This window comes from Sminthopsis crassicaudata, chromosome 6 (assembly GCF_048593235.1).
Source record: "Sminthopsis crassicaudata isolate SCR6 chromosome 6, ASM4859323v1, whole genome shotgun sequence".
NCBI lineage: Eukaryota > Metazoa > Chordata > Mammalia > Dasyuromorphia > Dasyuridae > Sminthopsis > Sminthopsis crassicaudata.
The window spans coordinates 145,218,481-145,227,264 of NC_133622.1; the positions used below are offsets into that span (position 1 = coordinate 145,218,481).

The following is an 8,784-nucleotide window of genomic DNA, read 5'->3' on the forward strand; positions in this document are numbered from 1 at the left end:
AGAGACTTCATAACCTGACACAAAGTGAAAAGTATTGAGTACAAAATAACAGCAATCTTGGAAGATGATCAGCTATGAATGACTTAACTATCCTCAGCAATATACCAATATAATTCTAAAAGGCTTCTAATGAAAATGTTATCCATAGCCAGAAAAAGAACTGATTGTTTCTGATTCCAAATTAAAGCATACTTTTAAAAAATTATTTTTCTTGACCTTTTTCTTTCACAACATGACTATCATGAAAATGTTTTATATAACTAGATATGTCTTCTCAATGAAGTAGAAGACTGGGGAAAAAGGAAGGGAGAAAATTTGGAACTCAAAGTTCTAAAAACAAATGTTAAAAATAATTGTTTTTACATGTGAATGGGGGAAATAAAATAAAATACAGAAAAAATAAAGGACCATCTGAAAGTTATCATCATTCACAAAAACAGAAAAGAAAAGAAAAAATCTCTCTTCAACTTTGATTTTCTACAGAGATTTTCTACAAGATCATCTCTATAGACTACTTTGGTGAGTATACTCCTTCCTATTTTATACATTTCCTGTGTGTACAAAGGACTGGCTTTTGAACAAAATCATGACTGTTTTATCTCCCAAAGAATCTTGAATAACTGTAGTACAATAATATTCATTTCATAACCTAATTCTGAAGAGACAAGTGGCAAAATAGAGGAACAGAATTATAATTGCTTCCATTAATCATATTTCAAGTATTCTTACTGAGTTGCAAGGAAGAGAAATACATCCAATGTTATCATAAACACTTTATCCCCCTCAAGGATATTTGAAGCTACTTCAAACATAACTACATATTCTCTAAATTTCCAAACCTTTATTAAAGAAAGAGCCAAGTTTTTTCTACTTCTTTAGGGTGTGGGAAACATGTTTCTCATTTAATCATAGAGAAAAATATACATATTAATCATCAACCACAACAAACATTTATTTAGCCCACCCTATATGTTTGGTACTGAATTTGAAAAAGGAGTCTCAAATTGGACATTAAGGAAACCAGACCTACTTAAACACTTTAGCTAAAAAATTCTTTTTAGAGTTTACAGCTATTTTTCCATTCAGAATCATGCTTGCTCTCTGAGTCAAAAACCTCTGACCCCTGAACTTTTTTAATAAGCTCAGTGATCTCTCAGAAACACTTGCCAGAAAGAAAACCAGATGTTAGGTTTCCAAGTGATTCAAACACAGCTTTTTACTACAAAGTGTCTTTTCAATTAGGATGTTGGATCTCAGATGGTACTAGGATGTAAGGTAATGAGGGCAGTTGTGATATACTCACAGCCTAGGGCTCCTTGGGATTTTCCTTTAGTGTTTGATTCAAATCCTTGAAGGACCTGGGGTGCCCTGGATACCAAATACTTGCATTTCTCTGCCATATCTGAGGTTTCAGTGCTTTTGTGTGTTTTGTTATTCCTTCAAATCTATTGTGAAGCACTAATTTGTTAGAGCTTTTGTTTCTGGGAACAAAGCATTTTCTTTTCCAACAACAGAAAAATAGAAGCACTAAATGGTACAAGCCTAAGCCTGTTTCTAATCATGAGTAGATTAAATGAGGGTATCATTTGACAGTCTTTGTATGGTGGAAACATCAACTAATGACCTTTATTACTAATGACCTAGGCCCTCAGGCAATGAACCTAGACAACACTGATTAAGTAAGAAGCCTGCTGATTTTTTACACCCATATAAAATAAAAGAAGTCTTCATGTTAATTGATAGGGGGTAGGGCAGAGAAAGGAATGTAAAAGGGAATCAGCTATAAAAAAGAAATAATCTGTACCAGATATCAGAAAATTAATTTACCAATATGAAAGTTCAAAAGTAAAAAAAAAATATATATATATGCGGCTAAATCCCAAGAAAGAGAAAAGATGGAACTTGAAAGAATAAGAAGGATCATCAAATTTTGGGTCACTGCTTGATCCAATCATTCTGCCCTCTCTAAGAGATATCACTGCTAGTATACTAAAAGAGTGACAGCCAAAAAATTGGTTTCTTCTGGCCCAACAAAATGTGTTAAGGGCAATCCTAATTCTTTAGAAAGAACTCCTCTCTAGGCTTTTTTGTTGTTAGTGTGGGGTTTTATGGTGCTTAAAAAAAAAAAAAAGTCTTTAGTAATTCCATGTGATAGTTTTGATATTATTAGTGTGCTTTTGGCTGAGTATTCTGCAAGGTTGCCACCTACTTCGGGAAAAGGCTCTTTAATGTGCTCTATTCACCTGTTTTTAACCACTGTTAGTCCATGGATTTAGTCCATGGACTAGTCCATGTTAGTTAATCCATGCCTTTCTGCATCTTAAATTGGACTCAGCAGTTCTCTTCCAGTTCTAAAAATGTCTCCAAATATCCAATTCAAGTTGTTTGCTACCCAATATAATTTAGTTTTTTTTTTTAATTGATATAGATAGATAGATGATTTTTTTTCCCTGAGGCAATTGGGCTTAAGTGACTTGCCCAGGGTCATACAGCTAGGAAGTGTTATGTGTCTGAAAGCATTCTGTGCTCAAGGGACAGCCAGAGAAAATAAAGAGAGTTGGGAAGTAGTGTTACATCATTGTGTGAATGTCATCTACCATAAATTATTTATTCATTCCCCAATAAAAAAGAGCTTCCTTCATTTCTACTTCTTTTTCACTACAAAAATGCCATATTTTTATTTATTTATATGCATGATCATTTAAAACAAACTCAAATATCACCACTTCTATGAAATCTTACCTAGTAGGTCTTCCCAGTTGGTAATGAATGAGCTTTTACCAGAATCGATTTCATTAAATATATTTTCTTGTATTTCTTATCTATTAGGTATTATTTTGTGAGATATGACTCCCTTTCTATTTCCAGCTTAAGTCAAATAGAATAACTCTTTTTCTATAAGTTTAACTTTCATTGACATTTTTCTTTTAAAATAACCTATACTTCCTCCTTAGAGGAAATTTAGTGACACAGTGGATAGAACCTAGGACCTTTGGTCTGAGTTCCAATCTACTCCCAGGTACATTCTTGCTGAATGACCCTGGGCAAGTCACAAAATCTCTGGCTGCCTCAGTTTCCTCAACTGTAAAATGGGGATGTTTAATAGTACCTATCCTCCAGAGTTGTTATATGGATCAAATGAAATATTAATATAAAATATTTATACCCATGCATATATCTGGTAAATAAAAACTATTAAAACAAACAAATAAATAAAAGAATCAAACGTAGTATTTGAAAAATGCTTCATAAATCTTAAAGTGCTATAGAAATGCTATTATTATTGCTATTGTTTATACCCAAAAATGAAAATAAACTACTACCCAAAGGATTAAAAATAATAATGATAATAATAAAATATTTAGCATAGTATCTGTTATGTATTAAGTACTCAGTGTTTCTAATTTCTTTTTTCTTTCCTTCCTTGTATCTCTGACCCTTTCTACCCAAGAAAATCATACCATATATCAAAGTATAAGAAGCTCTCTTCTACCATATAAACAATGCACCTTTTTTGTTATGGGATAAATATCTCAAGACTGAAAGGACTAGCAGTAAATGATTTACAATGAGCTGTTTGTGTTTTGGTTTGGTTTTTTTACTTACCTCAACAAACTTTGAAAAAGTATTGATAAGTTTCTATCATTATTTCAATGAATCCATACTAAGTAAGCAATTGTCAGTCCCAAAGTCTTTCATAACTATATTGCATTCACTTCTTAAAAATTCTTCTATTTTTAGATGGGGAGATGGAAAAAGACAGAGACAAAGAGAAACAGGGAGAGAGAAAGAGGATGAAAAGGGAGAGAGCTAAAGGGGAGAGAGACCGACACAGAGAGATATCCCAAGTTAGTAATGACAATGTCATGACAGAAATTTGTTCATTTCCAACTTTTCACAAAATATACTAGAGTCCACAATTTGTTGTTGGTAGTATTGTTATTTGTTTTAATTTTAATGACTTTATTTCAATACCATTGTTTTTCTTTGAATTATGTCTTTTTATTTCTGCATTTGCAAACTGCCAGAGGGCCCATGACAGAAAATAGGACTTCTGCATTAGAATATACAGCACTGCAACAGAGTAAGTGGTTTCTGCATTCATATATTTGATAGCATTTTTATTTAAAATAGGCAATTATAGTAAGATATTGTTATACATTGTAGAATATGACATAGGCAAATTTTCAGGCTATCATAAAATCACTATGCACATTGATCCCTTTATTGAAGGCATTTATTATTATTAGCCTGTGGGGAAAAGAGGAAAAATAATGGGTTAGAAATCCAGTTTCTATAAAATAATCACTGAGGAGCAAAATTGCCAAGTTTTTATTCTAGGTTGATTTATTTGGAGGTTATGATGTGTGCAATGTCCAAGAAAGTATCTTTGAATCTGTATCACTTTATGGATTTTTTTGTTTTGTTTTGTTTGCTTTTTCTCTGATTTCTTGATCAATCTCATTCCATTGACTGAATCAAAGTAGCCCCATACTGAACGGTTTCCAGCCTACTGATTTGTCAGTGCCTATTATAGGCATGATCTCCTAATCTCTTGAGTTGTTGAACTGGGGCACATCCAATTAAACTGGACATTAACTTTGGTCTCTTTCTATTAGACATGTTCTTAACCCTTGGTTAAGGATATATATCTCTTATAGTAATGTCACATTAATTCTGAATTAGTGGATCCCCTACCATTCTGAGTCCTTGTTTCCATTTTCCTTAATTCTCCCACCCCAAAGTTTCATCTCACCTTCATCCATGGGATGGTATCAGAGATGACTGGAACTGGATCAAGAGGAGTAGCCTTTCTGTGGTCCATAAGAAGAGAATTTTTTATAGCACCATCTCTCCAAGAATCTCTTGTAGTACTGTTCTTAGTCCTCCCTTAAGGAGACAGGGAATTTCTTTCTCTTTTCCATGGGATCATTTTTTGAGTCAAATGTTAGTTGCCTACCAGGAAATTATTGCTGTAATAGTATTGTTTCTTGCAGGAGAAACATGTCTTCTGGGAGGAATATTATATTCAGGAAAAAGAAAATATATGATATACTGTAGCTGGTCAGCAGCTCTAGGTCATGTGAATTGCTTAGATAGTTCAAATCTAAGATGAAAGTGAAAAATTTATTTCAGCAATTCTACAACATTTTTCTTTCAATTTCTGAGACAGTGTAATGTATATGATAGGTTTTTGCAGTTTTAAAGTCTCTATTAAAGCCTGTATTCTTAATTTTCTGTATTTTAAACATTTTAAAGGATGGAAGAAATATACAAAATGAAATTCTTGTTGTGTAATTTAATGTTTCCCAACAAATACTTTATTATTCACCTGTGAGAAATATTCCAGATATTAACTATTCTTAACCTTATTTTAGAGATTTTCTTGGAATTATTCCACAATGGGATAATGAACCAGAGAAACAGGAAAAAGATGATGAACCTAATTCCTGAGAGTTCAATGCCAGAATCATATGCAATCCATAGAGTTTCCCTATTGCAGTATCTTTTTTGACAACAAAAAGCTTTTTCTTGACCCTCCTCCTAATTTAATGACTGCTTCTCCTCATTTTCCATTTTTATATTATCAACCTCCTCCCATCTATTGTGTGCACATTCTCCAAAGTTGTATTCCTAGTCATTATTCTTTCAAACAAATCTACTATTAGAAATGAAAAAGGTTATGATAATATAATTAAACTCCATTTTACAATAAAGAAACAGATCAAGAGAGGTTATGAGTTTCTCAAAGTCATATAGATAGTAAATCTAAATTTAAATCTCTAATGCTAGACATGGAGATCTTATGATTTAAGATGGTTATCTCCTTCAGACAGAAAAAAAAAAAAAAAGCCTATTTAGCAAAGGTGGTCTTTATTCATTGACATCTGGATTATAGGTTCAATATGTGTTCTAATTACCACTTTGCTCAAATTTGTATCATACAAACAGGTAGGTGACAAAAAGGGGAAATGACACCTGATGTCTTAATTCTCAGCCCAAGGCTGTTTATATGAAAACTTTGGCTCTCCACTTTTAATGCTATAATAACTTCATATGGTTTCAAATTTGCAAAGGAAGTTTTTGTTAATGTATTACAACCCATACCTCAAAATGAACCCCCACAAGGACATTATGAATATTGACTTAGCTTCTGCCTACAACTCCCAGTGAAATGAGCCACTGCTCCCCAAGGCAGCCTGAACTACTTTGGTGGAGCTATAAGCTATTGGAAATTTGCCTTTTTTCTTTGGGCTATTTTTATTTATTTAATTTGATTATTTATTTTATTTTTAGTGATTTGTTTTTACTTTGTTGTTTGCCTGAATTTACCTCTTTATAACTTCTAGAGTCTGGAAGCAAATGAAAGAAATTTAATTCTTCTTCCACGTGACAACCTCTCAAGAATTTTAAAAGAGCCATAATGTACCATCTGAATCCTCTTCTTCAAATTCAAAAATCCTTTATTTCTTCAAGTGATGCTGATGACATGGACTTGATGTGATTTACCATCATTCTCCTGGAGATGCTCTCCAGCTTATCTGTGTCCTTTCTTTACATAGTACCTACAACAAAATACCAAACTGCAGAGGACATCTGATAGGGCAGAGTGCAATAGAAAAAATCATTTTTAATTATCAGAAGTGCTGCCATTCTTAAGGTAGATAAACATTGATTTTAATTTTGGGAGGTTATCAAATAGTGCATGTATACATTTAAATATATGTATGTACACGTATATATGGTACTTTTCATAATTTATATACACATACATGGAGATAAATAGGTAGATAAATAAAGAAATAGATAGGGAGATAGATAGATGAAAGTGAGAGAGGATATCCCAAAAGTCTTAATGTACTTTTAAGTTATTAAAATTTAAAATTGCACTAAGATCTTCTGGATAATACATATATATGAAAACATACACACATATACTTATATAAATGTATATGTGTATATATGTATATATACATACACACATATCTATTTATCTCTATCTTATCTAGATAAACACACACATAGATACATATATACATATTTGCTATTGAGCATTGGTCCTGAACCTTCCATCTTCTACTGGGTGCAGTGTATTCCAGAAGAAAAGCTGTTTGAGGCCAGGATGAGTATTTTCCATCTATCCCAGAACAACCAGTTTCATATGTACAACCAAGGCATCCATCATCTCTTTTCATCTCTCTCTCTCTCTCTCTCTACCTTCCCTTACAAACCCTACTCTTCATTCACATTATGATCTCAAATCCCTTAACTCATCTCTTCCAGACCATGCTCTCTGCACTAGTTATTCTCTCCTCTTCTCCCCATTTTGACTCCTTAGTGAATTCAACTCAATATTGTTCTTCTCCCTTGAATCCCTACTTCCTTTATCATATAACTGATTGTGTCTAGCCAAGACTCAACCTCGGATCACTTTCACCATCCATCACCTTCATTCCAACATAATAATGCTGAATGAATGTGGAGAAAATCATGTTCTGACTAGGTCCACTACAAATATATATTACATAACATCAACTAGGTCCTTACTGATGCTAAGCAATCATATTTTACCTCCTTATCAGCTCTCTACACTGACTCTTTTCATATCAATTCATCTCTACTCAATGCTACCCTGCTGCTCCCTTCTATATTGAGAAGCTTACTTTAAATTTTACAGAAAAAAGATTGAGGCAATTCATCACAAACTCCCTTTTCTCTGCTCTTATTCATCTCTATCTCTCTCTCCTCTTTCACCCTTAACTCATGTGATGAAATAGCTTTAGCCTTACTAATGTTAAATGTCCTCTACTTATTCAAGTAATTCCATTCTATCTCATCTACTCCAACATACTTGCCCCTTTGCTATCTCAACTCTTTTACTTATTTTCAATCTTGTCTCTTTACTGGCTCATTTCCCATAGCCTACAAACCTGTCCAAGTCTCCCCAATCCATAAAACACTCATACTTGATCCTTTTATCTCTACTTATCATTCTAATCTCTTCTGCCCTTAAAGATAGGTGTCTCCACATTCTCCCAGTTAAAACACAAACTGACTTCTAATCTTATCATTTAATTTCTGTTATGGGATCTCTAATCCCATTAAGTATTTATTAGTTCCTAAATCCAATCCTTTTCCTCAATCTTCATTTTCCTTAACCTCTCCGCAGATTTGACATTATTAGTCATTTTTTTCTCCTTGATACACTTTTATCTCTAATGGGGACACCATTATCTCCTGTCTTTCTTTGGGTCCTCTTTTCTCTTTCCTCTATACTATGTCACTTGTTAATCTCATTAGCCCCTATAGATTTAATTATCATCTTTATGTTAATGATTCTTTTTTTTTTTATTCATTTTTCCAAATTATCCCCTCCCCCCCCATGACAGGCAATCCCATACATTTTACATGTGTTACAATATAACCTAGATACAATATATGTGTGTAAATACCATTTTCTTGTTGCACATTAATTATTAGCTTCCGAAGGTATAAGTAACCCGGGTACATAGACAGTAGTGCTAACAATTTACATTCACTTCCCAGTGTTCCTTCTCTGGGTGTAGTTATTTCTGTCCATCATTGATCAACTGAAAGTGAGTTGGATCTTCTTTATGTTGAAGATTTCCACTTCCATCAAAATACATCCTCATAATGATCTTCTGGTTCTGCTCATTTCACTCAGCATCAGTTGATTTAAGTCTCTCCAAGCCTCTCTGTATTCCTCCTGCTGGTCATTTCTTACAGAGCAATAATATTTCATAACCTTCATATACCATAATT

The 8,784-nt window shown here is 33.2% G+C and overlaps 1 long non-coding RNA gene across 1 annotated transcript; it reads left to right on the forward strand.

The window, feature by feature from the left end:
• Nucleotides 1-481: 481 nt before the first annotated feature.
• On the forward strand, nt 482-8,481 carry LOC141546788 (uncharacterized). Its single transcript, XR_012483420.1, has 3 exons — nt 482-519; nt 4,029-4,084; nt 6,351-8,481. It is a non-coding gene; the product is annotated as an uncharacterized LOC141546788 (long non-coding RNA).
• The last annotated feature ends 303 nt before the right edge of the window (nt 8,482-8,784 follow it).